The sequence below is a fragment of the Lissotriton helveticus genome, chromosome 1_1 (genome assembly GCF_964261635.1).
Source record: "Lissotriton helveticus chromosome 1_1, aLisHel1.1, whole genome shotgun sequence".
Classification (NCBI taxonomy): Eukaryota; Metazoa; Chordata; class Amphibia; order Caudata; family Salamandridae; genus Lissotriton; species Lissotriton helveticus.
In genome coordinates, this window is record NC_136057.1 from 830,918,078 (window position 1) to 830,934,786 (window position 16,709).

The window sequence follows — 16,709 nt, forward strand, 5'->3', positions numbered from 1 at the left end:
GGAAGGACAGGACTGGTTTGGACTGGGTTCAGAGACTGTGGCCGAAAAGAGAACAATTACATTTTGGGGTATAAGTATTATACCTAAACCCCCAGGACATTAGATTACTTCAAACAACAAGAGGACCCTGCCAAAAAGAAGGGCAGAAGGACTTTGTGAGGAGTGCTGCCTTTTCTGAGTGAGGGTTGGGTTGGCCTGCAGCTGTTGCTTTGGTCCTTGGTGAAGGAAAAGAACTGACTCTTTTTGCCCTGCTGTGGTATCCAGTTTGTGAAGAATCTCCAAGGGCTCGTGTGTGTTTGCCGCATATTGAAAGGGACAAGGATACAAAAGTTTCATGGAAAAAGAACCTTGCTGGGTCTAAAGGTGACCTGCTGATGGAGCAAGGTTTCACACGTAACGAAACTTGCTTGGATTCATCCCTCTCGAAATAACATGTACTAAATTAACCAACACGTTTTGTGAGTATTAATAATGCACAACACAACATTTCTGTATATAGGGTTAGCTTGTCTATTTGTTTTACTAACCAGTAACCAGAGTGTCTTAATATGGCTGCCGAAAACGTGGGAACTCTTCTGCGCATGCGTTTACTGCATCTACGTAGTACGACATACTTTGCTTTTGGTGGGAATTCTTTGCAGCTGGGCAGTAGTGCCTAATATGGCCTCTTTGAATATCACAAGCTAATGCATATGCTTCTGTCTAAACTAAACCTAGTGTGTTTTGCTTAACTGCTAATGCAATAGATAAAATAAATTAATGGGATTAGAGTAGGAATAAGTGGTATACAGTGCATTCATTTAATTTTGTATTCTAACATATCCTTTTTTTTTAACTTTTTCAGCTTGAATTTGGGCCTGAAGGGTGTCTGAATCTCCATCTTGGATTGTATGCGCATGTGCACTTGAACTTTGAAAACCTTGAAGTCATGGCATTGAAAGACTGCCAAGTCCCATCTTACCAGCAATGTGCCTGAGAACCACACCTCTTGACCCGAAAAGAGGAAGACGATTCGAATAAAATTGTTAGACATTGTATATTAAATAATGTGAATGTTGCTGGGAGGATTAAATGCACAGGAAATAAAATTATGGGTGGGAACATAGAAAATTAAGTCAATGAAGATGATTTCATACTAGTATGGTGTGATGACCTCTTCCCATCCCACTGTCCAAGCACATTAAGGGAATACACGAATATTGAAACATTATGGTACATACCCTGGAAATTGGTATAACTAAGGTAGGCTCAGTCAGTTAGATTGTCCGACTTGTCACGGATCTGTCACTGACCCAACGTATGCTGAAGGAGAATCGAGAGCAAGGGGCTGGTCGAGCACTCTGACAGAAGAATCAGGAATTTGCTGGGGGAAGAAGAATCGATACACCCAGTCGGGGTCTGAGAGTAGCATCGGAGAGGGTGTAACGCTGGAGTTGCACTTAGACGATGTTACCTGTCCTATCCTGCACCTGTCCTGGCCTGTTGGCTTCTGTCTAGTCGGGAACCCTCTCTTTTCAGCCCTTTGCCAGGGTTGGTCCTCACACCATCCTAGGTAAATATAAATCCATGTGGTATGTCCATGTGCTGTCTTTCCTTCTTCACCCTTCCCAGGTACCAGTGTCTAGAAGGTTAACTAAGTCGCCAAAGATTTATGTTTTGATCAATATTCTTATTTTTGAGAAACTTTTAATTAGTATGTACTGGTATTTGGCTCGCAAAATATTGCATAGATAAAGGTTTTACAACTTTCCAAAGTCTGTCGTCATTCCATGAAAATAAAAGTAAATTGTTTAGTTATACCTATTATTCTAACTTCCTGATCCAATCCCCTAATTAAACTTAAATTTGCAGTAACAATGAATTGGTAAGTTATGGTGTACAGGTATAAGTTGATATAAGGTAAATAATTCCTGATCGGCAGTGGCAAACTTCAGATTACCGGCTTATTGTGTGTATGTTTATGGGCCCAGGTGAGTATGTTGTGATATGAGTAAACTAAGCTGGTAATCTCTCTCCATCAGGGATACAAAAGATTTCATGGAAAAAGACCCTTGCTGGGTCTAAAGATGACCTGCCTAGTGGCAAGCTGAAAAGCCGTGTGAGGAGCGCTAAGCCGGATGTGAGTGGGGAGGGATGGCCTTGCCTGGAGCAGTAGAAGGACTGGACTTTTCTTCACCCTTTCATTTCCTGCTAAAGAAAGAAAGCCTGCAGAAGCGCTGTTTTCCCAGCCTAGTGCTTGGTGCCTCAGGAACAGTGCGTGGAGAGCACTGTCCCCTTCAGTTACCCCCTTTGCAAAGAAGTAAGCGCATGTTGGAACGCTTTATTGGTGGGCCAGGTGTAAGGAGAGTGCTTCCTCATTGATTGAATGAATGAATATTAGTCTTCTAAAGTGCAAACTTTGCCAAAGGCGTCAAGGCGCTGCAGATAGAGCCAGTGGTCGCAGGAGGCACAAAAGGGAACCTAACAATTAAGTAGTTAAGAGCCAAGTCTTCGGGGCCTTATAGAAAAGAGAGTGAGACTCTTGTCCAGAGATAGATACCGGAAGAGTATTCCAAAGCTTAGAAAAAGCTCCCCCTCCCCCCCCACACACACCTGGCTCTCCTGAACCTGGGAACTACCAGCCAGTTTTTACTGGCAGATCGTAATTGTTTGGTAGGACCATACCGTTGAAAAAGCTTTTTGATACCTTCGGAGCCTAAATTATGAAGAGCTTTGTGGACGAGGCAAAGAGCCTGGAACAAAATTCTCTGGCCTAGAGGAAGCCAGTGCAACTTGCGAATAGATGCCGAAGCAGGGTGGAATTTAGGACGATCCATCACAAGTCTGGGGCGCTGCCTTCTGTACAAGCTGCCGTTTGTGAATGGATCTCTTATTGATTTGCAGATAGAGGGCATTACAATAATCCAATATGGAAAGGACCAGAGCGACAACTGCCTGCTTTCGAAAGGAAAAGGAAAGACATGGAAATATCTTTCTCAAGACCCTGATGATACCAAAACAAGTGGAATCCGTCCTGTTGATCTGGGTGTCAAAAGAAAGAGTGCTGTCAACTATGACACCAATATTCTTTGCTGTTGGAGCTTGACAGGGGCATGAGCCGAGCATTTTAGGCCACCAAGAGTGGGACCTTATAGATTGTTGACTACCAAAAATCAAGACTTCTGTTTTGTCACCATTCGGTCGAAGGTAGTTATCTACCATCCAGGAGGCCACAGCCCGCATGCAGTTTTAAAAGTTTGCTGCAGACGCCTTTATACCATTGGTGATTGATCCAATAATTTGTGTGTCATCAGCATAGGACAGAGCCTCCAGCCCAAAAGAACTAATGACTTTGGCCAGAGGGGTGACATAGATGTTAAACCAGGTTGGGCTCAATGAAGAACCCTGTGGGACTCCGCAGAAGGTGTGAGTGGCATCAGAGTAGAATTGATCCAATTTTACTTTTTTGTGACCGGTCGGTGAGAAAAGAGGACAGAAGCAGCAGAGCGGAGCCTGTGACTCCAATTTCTTTGAGACGGCTGACCAACCTCGAGGGTGAGATGTATCATAGGCCGCTGTTAAGTCTAGAAGAATTAGTGGAGAGGATTACCCAGCATCAACTTGAATGCGGATGTTGTTTATTCCATAGGTTAAAGCAGTCCTGAGACTATGGCCACTCCTAAAGCCAAGCTGAGAGCCATCAAGCAAATGATGTTGATCCAAGTAGGAGCTAAGATTGAAATTAAGATGCCTCTCCAAGATTTTTGTAGGGACTGGCAACAGAGAGGTAAATCAATATTTTTTTAATTCAACTAAAGTAGCCTTTTTTAATAATGGTTTGATTTGCGCACCGCAGTTTTCCAAGTGAGAGGTTACTGTCCCAATAAAATTGCTACATTAAGCATGGAGGTAAGGTGAGGTACAATCATCTCCCTTCCTAATTTCATGATCTTCAGGGAGCAAGATTCCAGAGGGTATCCGGAGATAATTCTCCATAGAAGGCAATCAGTGTGCTCCTGAGACAAGGACGGGAAGGCAGATTAATTAGCTACCCCCTCGCGGAGTGTAGGAGAATTAAGGAGAGCGGGGCTAGTAGTAGGAACTGTATTGGACAACTCTGAATTGAGATTGTCCAAGGAGGAATATATTTCTGAAATCTTTAAATGAAAGAATTTATAGCCATTTTGTCGCAAAGATCCTGAGAGCTACCCGTATAGGCAGAAACCAGAGGAGAGGAGACAGAGTTAATTACACTGAAAAGTTCCCTAGAGGATCTGAGAGAATCGCTAATTCGAGAACATAAATATGACTTTTCCTCTTTAATAGCAGTTTTGTATTCCACTAATTTCTGTTTATGAAGGTCTCTTTCAGTCAAGTCGAGATACCAATGCCAGATCCTTTCTTGATGACGGCAGGATTGTCTAAGCTTCCTTAGCCTCTATGAAAACCAAGGGGCCGTAGGCTTTTTTCTGCCTGCTTAGTGCAGGAGCATGGGAATCAATAGCTGTTAGTAGCCAATTGGAAAACTCTATAGATGCCAAACTGGCATCAGAATGAATAATCCAATGAAGATTACTAAGAGTTTTAAGGAAAACTTCCTTTTTAATATGGCTGAAATTCCCATTTACTGCCCTTCTATTCCCCTTATTCAAAGATGTATGTGGTAGAGGGATTAGGAGAGAAAAAGGAACAGCATAATGATCTGACCAGGAGAGTTGAAGAGGCTCCATTACCACGAGACAGGAGTCATTCAAAAATATACCATCCAAAATGTGTCCAGCCTCATGAGTGGAGTTTTTTACTAATTGAGGGAAACCACAGAATGCCATAGCTTCTAAAAGAGTCTGAGAGTCTTTACATAAGGTCTTATCAAAGTGAAAATTAAAATCACCTAGGAGCGTCAAATTAAGTTGCACCTAGTAAGGTTCTATGCGATTAGTAAAATTCTGACTAAACAATGACCTTGGCCCAGGGGGAGGGTATGTTAAAATCCCAGCAAAGCTTTCCATAGAAAGTATTTTTAATGAAAAGTATCTTGCTTGATAGGGATCAGAAGATGTAGTTGACGGCTTGGTGTAGCAGGAATAGGAATCCTCAAACTGAATACCTAACCCCCCACTCATTGTAAGGAGCACTCCAAACTGGGACGGGTGACCGCAGGGATTGTCTTCTACCAAGCGCAGGCCAAGTGCTATACGGCTCCAGGGGTTGTAAGTGGCGGGAGGGCAGAGCTGGTTGCTAAGGAAGTACTCTCCCCCTCCCTCACTCTCGGTGCGTGGCCACAGAGAGAAAGCAAGCCCCAACCCGGAGCGATCCTATTAAGGCGAAGCGTCGTCTTGGCAGCTCTGCAGCCATGTCTCTCAGTCAAGAATGCCCCCCTTTCCAAAAGGGGGACCACAACCTACTGCAACCCGGGAACCGCTTAGAAGAGCCCCGCCAACGTGAGGGACACGCTGGGGGAGTCCGCAAAAGGACAGTGGTTCAGCCAATCGAAGGAGAGGCCAGGCTCAGGAAGGGATCACTGGTTCCAGAGGTCCTGCTGTTGTGCCCATAGGCCCACGGAGACTGCCTCAACCTACCCCGCTGTGTGCAGCTCAAACTGGACTTCGAGTGAGGGGCCCTACGGGCGGCAGTTGTGAGTCCGCTGGGCGCCTTGCTTCGATCGCGGGCAGCTGCTCTTATCTTGGGTGGCATTGGTTGAAACTACCACCCTGCGGATAGTAGGCACGCTGGTGTTATTTGAGTGCGTTTATGCTGGTGGGCATGCAGGGGCTGCTAGGCACTGCACCTGGTGACTGAGTACTGTATAACTTTTAGGAAGAGGGCATGGGCGCTGGCACGATTACTGGAGGTTATGGTTAAACTTATGCCTAACATTATGATTTATGTGTAACCCAAAAAGCCCACATTTTATGTCTTGGGACAGGATAACCAGTACTGTTATTTCCAGAGACTGCATAATATGTATGCGAGGGTGATAAATGCGCAGTAGTATTGTTATGTACAATGCTTCATGATGTTTGATAACATGTGCAACATAAAAGTATTTCCTTTACTGCACTATTATGTGTATGATCATTGCATTATGGCTAAGTGACTGATGAACTATGTAGTTTACATGCATTTTCATGACAAGTGCCTAGTGGCACCATGATTAATGTGATATGGTCAAATATGTTTTATGTGTAATACAAAGGATATTTTTATATAACCTTGTGTAGAGTCCCTTTTGTGGTGTATCTAGTGTGTCACTGGTGTGTCTGGGTGATGCGCATAAGCTTTACACATTGCCTCTGGGATAAGCCTGACTGCTCTGCCAAGCTACCAAGGGGGTGAGCAGGGGTTATCTTGGGTGTGTAACTCCCTTACCCTGACTAGAGTGGTGGGCGGTGCCTGGCTTAGGTGCATACCCTAGCCAACCAGAAACCCCATTTCTTACAACATTCCTCAGAAATCGAGGTTGTAGATGGAACATGTAAAGGAGGCCCATGCCTAATCGCAGTCAGAATCCGTCTCCCAGTATCTTTCCTATAAGAAACTCCAGTGCGTGCACTGCTCGTTCTCACCTGTGGCAAACAGATCTAACCAGGATGCGTCCCACTGTTCAAAGAAGCTTTGTGCCAACTAGTCTGCTAATCAACACTGGTCCTGGTGTTCAAGGACCCAATCATGTGGTCAGTCAACATGAAGATGTACTGCTGATCGAGCCACCGCCAAAAACATAAATCCTATTGGTGCAGCATTCAGGACCTCTCTTTGACCTGATTAGTGTAGCACTACATGGCAATCATGTTGTCCTTGAAGACCTGCACCAACCTGTCCCTGATGGATGCCAGGAGGCTTTTACGTCTAACTGGACAACATGTATCTCCAACTGACTGCTATGCGCTAGACACGCCACAGGAAACCAAAAGCCTCTGATCTCCAACTCTCCCAGATATGGCCTCATCAATCCAGCAGCAACGACTCTGTCCCAATCGTGAAACCTGGATGGGGAAGGGAGAGTGGATTTCCGCATATCAGGTTGGCTGCTGTCCACCGCCACTGCAGATGCTGTGCCATCACCTGTGAGATCTGGATTCAGTTATCCCGACTGCCCTGATGCCGTGTCCTCCGAAGGGCCCACATCAGAATTATATCCCGAATGACCCAGGAATCCTGCAGCGGTGGAAAGGTCTTGAATGTTACTGTACCTAGGAAAGTCCCTATGACAGGAATCCTCTGTGCAGCACTCAGGTGGGACTTCAGCTCAGTGATGAAGAAGTCAGGAAAGTTAAGAGGTGGTCTGCAGTTGACTGTGGCAAGTCGCTTTGAGCAGTCAAACATCGAGATTTGGAAATGCAAGTATCCCCGACCTTCGAAGATGAGCTGTGACCACTGCCTTCAAATTTGTGAACACCTGTGGGTCAGATACAAGACCTAAAGGCAGAACAGCAACCTGGAAGTGTTCCAACCCCACCATGCATCGCAGGTAGCACCTGTGGGACTACAAGATGGATATATGAAAATATGCACTTGCAAGTCGAACAAAACAATCCAGTCGCCAGGACTCAGCATAGAAGAATTTGCACCACAGTGAGCATTTTGAACTTGCCCTTCCTTGAGAAGGTGTTTGACAGCTGGAGATTCTGGATAGGCCTGAATACCCCATCCTTCTTTGGCATGAGGCACTAGCAAGAGCAACATCCCTTGCCTCTCTCTAAGTCTACCACTTTTTGAATGGCACCCTTTGCCAGAAGGGGGCTCACTTCCTGCATGGAAACTGAGGGATAGCCTGCAGAAATCGGTCGTGGTGCAGGGGGATATGAGGAGGAGACAAAATGAAAGGCTGGGTGTACAGTTTGCAAAACCAAACGGTCTACTGTGACTGAATACTAGCCTGGAAGGAAATATCGGATTCTGCACCTGAGTGGTTTTGGGTCTGAGGTGGGCAAATCAGAGCTGCTTGGAGGCTGCAACAGCAAGGGAGTAGGAAGTAGAATATTGGTGCCCCTGCTGTTGTAATTGATTTCAACTGCCACCCTGTCCCCTGCTGCAAAACGTCTAGGAGGGCTGCAGCACTAAATGACAAGGTTGGTGTTTCCAGCATAGTAATTGCCCACAACTTTCTATATTCTAGATAGAAATGGTGGCTGCCAATAATAATCTCAAGGCTCATGCTGTGGAGCTACAATCTTTAAATCGCTCTCGCGTCAAATAAGCCTTGCCCATGAAGAGCCTAGAGTCGTACCAGAAGATACAGTGTCTTCAAGGTGGATGGGGACAGGCCGCTTGTGGAAGAAAAATGTTACTTACCCTGTAAGCATCTGCATGTAGGGTGTAATACTGTACAATGATATGCTCTACATACTCCTGCCATCTGCTGGACTCAGGCGTTTGCAATTTGTTTTTATTTGAAGAAGTCTTTCCAGTCACAAGGTAAATGATGTCTCATCTCTTAGTTGGAAATGTGCATTGTCACCGAACTGCATTTTAGAATGGTTTTCGCACAGCACATGAGTAGTATGGAGTGGTGAGTATGGTGCACATCAGAATTGGGAAAGGAAGAGATCTGTGGTCAGATCCCACACTTTCAAGGGAGAAGGGTGTCTGAATCTACAGCACTAGACAAGTAGATTCGTATAGGGTAACATGTCCCATTCGTAGCATGTGTTGCTGTAGATGTAGGGGACCTGCATTGACTAAAAAATAATTAACCCCCCCACACACACACAAACATTGGCTAGCAAGTAGATGATGCAGATGTCTGAAATAAGGTCCTTAAGATCTGGCTAAGATATCCACAGGATATTGCTTAGTGAAGGATATGTAAGCTAGGGTATATGGTTGTTGTTGCCTTCTTTCTTGAAGAGTGTGTCCTATGTGTGAGAGTCACACTTTAGCTTTGTTCATATATGGTGGCTTTTATGTGGTTTAGCAAAGGCTATGAACAATTGGTCTGCTTTGCGAAATGGCTTGGTCCTATCAATGTAACACATGAGTGACATCTAAGGTGTGCTGGGCTCTCTCTGCTATGGAGTCTGATTGAGGGGAAAAAACTAGGAGCTTTCTGGTGTGGTTAAGATGAAAAGCGTAAATTACTTTATGAGGAGGTGCAGGCTTAGTTCTTAGCACTACCCTGTCTTTGTGAACCTGAATGAAGGGCTCTTTGAGGGTGAGGGCCTCTTACTCACTAATATGCCTAAAAGAAGTTATGGCCACAATAAAGGCTTCTTTCAAGGGAAGGTACTAAAGAGGGCAAGAGTGTAAGAGTTCAAAGGAGGTTCCATGAGTCTGGGAAGGACAATGTTAAGATACCATGCTGGTACAGTGGGTATCCTGCAAGGGAGCATTAATCTCCTTATCCACACGCCAGGGCCGGCTTTAGTGCTGGTGGCGCCCAATGCAGCAATTTTTGGCACCCCTATTACCTCCTCTTCGGATTACCTCATTACCTGCCAAAATTGCCCCTCATCTCTCCATAGCCCCTCTCTAACATACATTTAATTTGTTTTAAAGCACATTTTGGGGTTGGCCTTTAAAAAAAGAATGTACATCTACCTAAACTAACCCTTTTTTTTTTAACAACAAAGTTAATGAAATACTGGGTAAGAAAAAAAAGTTTGTAATAGTCACTGTTCTACATTTGGGTTGTATCTTATGAACTGCTTTAACAAAAGGATAGATTTGACAAAAGCAGTAATCCCCTCAACTATCCAAATAAAGTAAAGTTCTGTGATCTGGCACATACGCGTTCTCTGCAGCAGGCATATTAGCCCTCTGTGCTACTTTATGGTGAATCAAAATAGCCACCAGACAATACTCTGATTACTCTCTCTAGAAGGAACATTAATCACCAGAGTTATCTTGAGATTTTTTGTTGCTACCTGAAAGCTGAATACACAAGGAACTCTGCAGCAGGTTCTTTTAGATAGTGAGTTATTGCTAAAGACAGTGCCCCCACCTCCCTCGCCAGGTCAGTGACCAGTGTGGCCGTACAAGTTACACAGCTTTAAAACTGGCCTTGATGCACCCCGCACTCCTCACCCATGCTTTCGCCTTCCCTAGGGCCTGAACCACTGAAAGAGAAAAAAGGCACCTCAACAGATCCTTCCTAATCAAGGGAGTTGTAGCCCACACCAGGTACTTTTAGTCCTGGTGTGAGGAGGAACTCAATAGTTATGAAGCATGCCACCTAAGGGTGGGTGAAGGTTACCGTTCATAACAAGAATACTTGTCTATAGTATAGAAACACGTTTTCTATAACTTACACCTTTTTGTGCAACAAATGACCAAGATGCAACCTTCACCTAGCTTGCGAATAGTCTGTAGATGGTGACTTTTGGAATGGGGTTTAAAAAGTGCCCTGTCCTGCAATAGATTGGTGCAGTTCCACCACTACGGAAAGGAATGTGCACTGAACTTAACCAACACTACATCCTCCATTTAACCTTCAATTGTGACCACTGGGCTCAAAGGCACTGTTGCAGCAGGCGCATGTGAAGCCAGGTGTGAGGTACTGTGGCGATGGATGAGGCCATTAAGGCAATCAGGCCGTTGAAAGTTCTTACTGTAAAGTGATAATTTTGGTTGTAAAAGAGGCAGAGCTGCTGAAAAACAAAGACCCTTTGCAGACTTGGGTAGGCTTTGTCAGTGACAGAGTTGAGTATAAGACCCAGGAATGGCTGGATCTGTAGAGGTTGCAGATGGATCTTGGTGGTATTTATGGTCAACCTGAAGGATTGAGTATGTGCTAGGCACTGTTTTTTACTTGAACTCTTGATCAGCCACTCATCGAGGTAGGGGAAGACATGGACGCTTCTCCTCCTTAGGTCAAATGTGAGTATGGTATAATCAAACCTGTGAAGAAGTGAGAAGGTAATCCCGAGGCTGTGAACGAGTGAAATTGTAGCCTGGGCATGTGCTAGGCACTGGCGCTTGCCTGAGATCTTAATCAGCCAATCATTGAGGCAGGGAAAGACTTTAATACCTCCCCTCCTTAGGTGTGTGGCGACTATTACGAGGCACTTGATGAATATCTTTGGGGCAGTGGTGATGGGTAGAGGCACTTTCAACTTGTATGTTGGCCACTTACCACAAAGCATAGGTAGCTACAAAGCTGGGTCTTGTGTTGGTGCCAAAATTGAAAGGGTCTTTGGCCTCAAAGCCCTGTGAAGAATGTTTTAGCTAAACAGGCTACAGGGTTGGTGGATAGGAGTATAGCCGACTCAGAGGCTCATGGCTGGAGCTGCTTTAAGTCTGATGGTGCTCGAAGTCCAAATGACGTGTATTTTTGATGGGCTTATGTCAGATGTCCTAACTTGAGGCTTTTTGGAGGCATGGTTTATCTCTCTATTCCGACCATACTCCTAGTCCAGGCTGATGTCTTTATCCGGGGACCGGAGGGTGTAGAGGCGAGAGGAGCCTCCTGATCTTTGTCCTCTGGCTCGGGGTTGGAGCAGAAGATCACCTCTGGACTAGGCAACAGCTGGTGGTGCAGTATGCCCTAAGGGCCAGCTTGTTCACTCTCCTCGACGTTGGAAGGTTGCGCTACATCATTTGATGTGCCCACCTTCTTTTTCGCTGGTATCAAAGTGCTTTGTTTGCGTAGAAGGTAAGGCAGGCCTCTCATGCAGTGCTCTTGTGTTCAGGGGAGAGGCATAGGTTACACACCTAGTGTCGGTTGGTCCAAATGAATTTCGCTTGGCATTGGGGACAGTACTGGAATGGAGTCAGTTCAATTACCCAATGTGCAATATCTACAAGGAAGTTGAGAAAGTTGTGGATTACGCAGGGCGTATGGTCCTAAAGAGGGCCCAAGGCCTTAACGGTAAGGAGTCCCTCATAATCAGTCTCCGGGAAGAAGTCACAGAGAAGCGCAGGCAACAAAAGCAGAGTCAAATCGACTAGTTGGCCCAAATGAGAGCAGGAAGAATCGTCGAATTCGGAGCCCCAGTAATGCATGTCCAAATCTGATGTAGGAAAGAAAACAATCTATCATGAAGTTTGGTGCCCATGCGCATTTACCAAACTAATGGAGGAGTCACCATATAACTGGTGCACTGAAAGACTTTTCATTGAAAAAGAAGTGGCAAACATCATAACCCAACACTAGAAGGCAGGAGTATACAGAGCATGTGTATCTGCAGCAATACATGCCGCAAATATAATATTCTTACCAAAAAAAGGCAATACGCTTGGATTTCCTGTCTGGGGGATTAGAAGGAAAAAGCATTAGGGTTCTTTTTGCTCATTGACACCTGCGCTACAAAGCTTTCAGGAGTAATGCGTCATGTTTGGAAATCAGAGTCTCCAGGGGGCAGACTGAGTTGTCTGGCCAAAAGCTGACTGACTGGAGGGGTCAACCATGGCTTTGATCAAGGGGCCATAAGGGCATTCGTTACTGTGTCATTAAAGAACTACAGAGATGTCCTGAAGAAGTTGAGCATGGTTACAGAATTTCAATTAGTAAATTAGATTTAGTCTCAACAGTAGGCAGTTACAAATCTAACAATGTTGCTGCTCTGTGCACTACTAATGTAAAAGAGGCACTTTATTCCATTGGTAGAACAATTCATGAGTGCAGCTCAGTTTCCAGGAGATATCTAAACCACGGGCATTCTATAGAGCCATGCAGTCCATCTGTTTAGTGAGGGGGAATAAAATTGTCTGTATTTTTGTAAATATCAGCATTATAGAAAACAGTTTGCAGGCCTTAGACAAAAGAAGGCCTCCAGTCTCTGGTAACACTGGAATTGTAGAGAGGCTGAGGATCTGTTTTAACCACTATTTCTTGTGCCTTAGTAACTGAATAACATGGCACAGGTCTGGTGTGGGCCAATATCGGCTTGGGGTCAGAGATAGGCACTGGAATCAGTCCCAGTATATACACCACTGAATCAGGAGCAGTGCTGCCACACAGGGTAGTGGTGTGGAACTTGGATATAAAGAACACGTTATATGCCTACCATAACGCGTTATCTGGTAGGGACTATATACCCACAGATTCCTTACCTTAAAATCAACCCAGGCATCAGGATATGGAAATTGTTTCTGAGCAGTACCCCTGTGTGCCAGTAGGTGGTGTTGATTGGCTCTGCATGGCGTGGGTGGCAGCGAAAGTGACATGGGTGGCACCTATATAGGCGCCACCCCCGCACGCTGACATCAGTTTTTCCATGCCAGAAGCGTGGAGCCGCGAAAAACACTGATCACTGGCGTGGAAAGCTAGGGTCCTCCAAGAAGGAAAAACTCTGTCCTTCGAGATCTGTTCACAGAACAGGGAGGATGGTTAGGTTTGTAAGGATTTTACGGCTAGATAGAGTCTCTACCAGATAAGGTGTTATCATAGGTAAGTAAATTGTTCATCTGATAGAGAATTCTAACTGCAGGTTCCTTACCTTAGAATAGATACCCAAGCAATACCTCCCCCCGGCAGTGGGTCTGCAGAACAAATTTACATGAGAAGGTCCTGCAGGGTAATAGACTGACCTACATGAAAAAGAGACACAACTTTCGGGAGAAAGGAAGCTTTAGTGCGAAGAACCAGATTGTCTGGAAAGATGGTTAGGTATGGAGGCTTAGATACCAAAGTCTGGAGCTCACTGACCCTTTGGGCAGTTGTTATTGCCACTAGAAGGCCGTCTTAATGGTAAGGAGTCTGATAGGTAAGGTATGTAACAGCTCAAGGGGAGTGCACATCAGAGATGCAAGTCAGAGACTGAGGTCTCACTAAGGCATGATAAAGGGTGAAGGTGGAAACATTTGTTGGAGACCTTTCAAAACCCTTTCTACAACAGATAATTTGAACAGGGATGGCTGTTCTGGAAACTGCAGAAAGGCTCAGATGACAGAAAGATAGCCCATTAAGGTGCCCAAAGCAGAGCCCCGCTAGGCAAGAGAAAAAATAAACAGAAGGACCTGAGAAAGGGGAGCAGAAAGAGACTCAACTTGCTTTTCTGCACACCTTCTCACAAAGTTGGCCCAGTGGCAGGCGCATACAGTCTTGGCGGAAGGATGCCTGGCTGCAAGGATAACATTGCAGACTTCCGGCAGAAGAAACAAAGCTGTCAACTGTCGCTGCTCAAGCGCTATGCCGGACGGCAATGCACTGACTTCCCTGCTACTGTGGAAGAAGATGCTCCCAAAGAAGCAGCCTGACTGGAAGACCGATGTCGATGCTCAACCGCTCCAGAAACGGAACTATCCAAGCCCAGGGCAGAGCTACAAGGATGACATGGGCCAAGTCATTCCTGATCTTCTTGAGACTACTAGGCAGGAGTGGCATGGGTGGGAAGGAATACAGGAGGCCTGAGATTCACTAGAGATGAAAAGCATCTCCGAGCAAAAGCCGCCTTGGAAACTCCAGCATGCAGAAGTGCTAACATTGCTGTTTTCTGCAGTGGTGAACAGATCTAACCAATGCTCTCTCCGCTGCTCAAAGATACCTTGCACCACCTCCGGATGGAGATGCCATTCGTGATCCACTAGGCATCTTCAGATGAATTTGTCAGCCATGACATGGAGTTCAGAGAGCACAGCAGGTGTTGAACCACCAAGGATATTCCATGATGTTCCAACCATGTCCAGGGGAGCAGGGCCTCTTGACGAAGGGTCACAACCCCGTCTCACGCTGTTTATTGCAGTACCACATGGCAGTGTTGTCCATTAACACTTGCACTAGCTTTCCCTTGATGGAGGCTCGAAAGGCTTTTAATGCAAGCCAGACTGCCTGGATTTTCAATAGGTTGATGTGGAGTCCGGATTACGCTGGACACCAGAGGCCACTGATCTCCACCGCTCCTAGATGGTCGTCCTATCCCAGGAGTGACTCATCCGTCACCACTGTCAGATCTGGTTGGAGGAGGGGGAGGGCACTGCTGCTGACCTAATCGTGGATCGTAAACCACCACTGTAGATTTTTGCTAGTTTTCTCTGAGATCTGGACCATGTCAGAAAGATTGCACTGAACTTCCACTGTAGAGCTCGCATATGCCAGTGGGTATTTGTCACAAGCAGGATGCAGGAGGCCATGAGGCAAAGCAGCCTCAGAATCAGTCACACCAAAACCAAGGATAGGCGCTGAAACATCAGTAGAATAGCCTTCTTATTTCCTGGACTGGCTGTTTGGGAGGATAAGCCCGAAACTTCACCGTGTCCAGACAGCTCAGTTGAAAGGGAGCGTATGAGAAAAAGTCAGGTGTCACGTTGGCACACCGATAGTAAACCCCAGTGAGTGCAGAAGGTCAGCAGTAGTCTGGAGGTGCGAGACGGGGACAAGCCATTTGTTGAGATAGGGAATCTCTGCTTATGACCTACAACCACCACCATCACGTTGGTGAACACCCGAGAAGCACTGGTAAGGACAAAAGAGAGCACAGAGAACTGAAAGTGCATGTGGTCCCTCGTGAACCGTAGGATGATTCTATTGAGGTTTTCCTTGAAGGACTTAATGGCAAGGGATTTAAAGAGTAATATATTTTCCCTATTTTGCAGGTAGGCTTCCCCCACAGCAAAATGTAAATGGATAGAGGTTTATGCTAATACGGCTTTCTGCAAATGTAACAAGCAGAAAATTATGCCATGAACAGACACTTTAAGAAGGACTAGGATTACCAGAGAGAACATGGGGGCTTGTTTGAGAGCGGGTCACAGGGGCACTTGTCAGCGAAATGCGCTAATCGGACTCTGCAACTCACTGTGGTTTTGTTTGGCAGCGACTGCGATACTAGGGGTGTATAGGGGTGGAAGGGCCTCCTGTTTGATTTGCATTTTCTCAGAAGTTACAGCTGGAAATATGGACTAGGTTGAGAGGTGGAGGAGGGTCTCACTAGAGGTGAGGATCTCCCTACGAGGAAAGGGTGGTAGTGGCAGCAACATCACCTGTATACTGCCTATTCAGCGAGCTAAGATTGAGAGAGAAGGATGGTGCTTACAGCGCCTCCTTGCAGTCGGAAAGTAGAAAATGGCAGTGAAGGAGGGAGAGAAAAGCACGACTGGCTGGAGTGCCATAATCTGGAAAGGCAAAAGGTAGGCCTATTTTGAGGCAGAACAAGGAAAGATCTTAAAGACATAAACAAGGGGATAAGAATACATATTCCTTGAGAAGCACATTAAGAAACGTATTCAAAGCTCCCACAGGGAAACTTAAGGACTCCCTAAGCCAGTAATTTGTAAAGCAACAAGAGGGGGAGGAAAGTGGACAGGTAGCCATATTTACTGCAAAAGACTCCTTGAGCCAGACAAGCTAAATTGTGAAACTAAATCGTTCCCCTCGGGGCTAGCGTGGTAGAGGGTATCAAGGGAGACCAGTTGAAACTCCAATCAAAAATTAACCCCACTCTCAGGTCCTTCTTCAAGATTTGGCCAAAAACAATAATGCCTAAAGGGGCAGCAAATAACTTGTGAACCCGGGAGGTTTAAGTGCAGACCCTCCGCACTAGCACGCACAATAAGCAATAACAGGACAGTCCTTCCGGATCCAAATATGTATCAGATTCTAGCAGAGATGGAAGTGGGCGAGGCAGGAAAGCATTTGAGGATACACACAGGTGAGATTGTACGTGTTTCTGCACCCTCAGCAACAAATAAAGGACTCTGCTTAAATTGAGGGCAGGAGATGATTGAAACTCAGGATATAGTGGGGGTGGAGGAGGGCACCTCAAACAGCAACAGCCGAAAAAAAAGAACGCAGAAGAGTCGATTTTGCAATCCTTAGCAGTGGAGGTTAGAAGTGTTTTCTCTACCTCTGA

At 45.6% G+C, this 16,709-nt stretch overlaps 1 protein-coding gene across 2 annotated transcripts in view; it reads right to left on the reverse strand.

Moving 5' to 3' along the window:
- The window catches only part of WASHC4 (WASH complex subunit 4), a 1,268,393-nt gene that overhangs the window by 494,576 nt on the left and 757,108 nt on the right, over window positions 1-16,709 (reverse strand). The gene's annotated exons all lie outside the window — the stretch shown is intronic.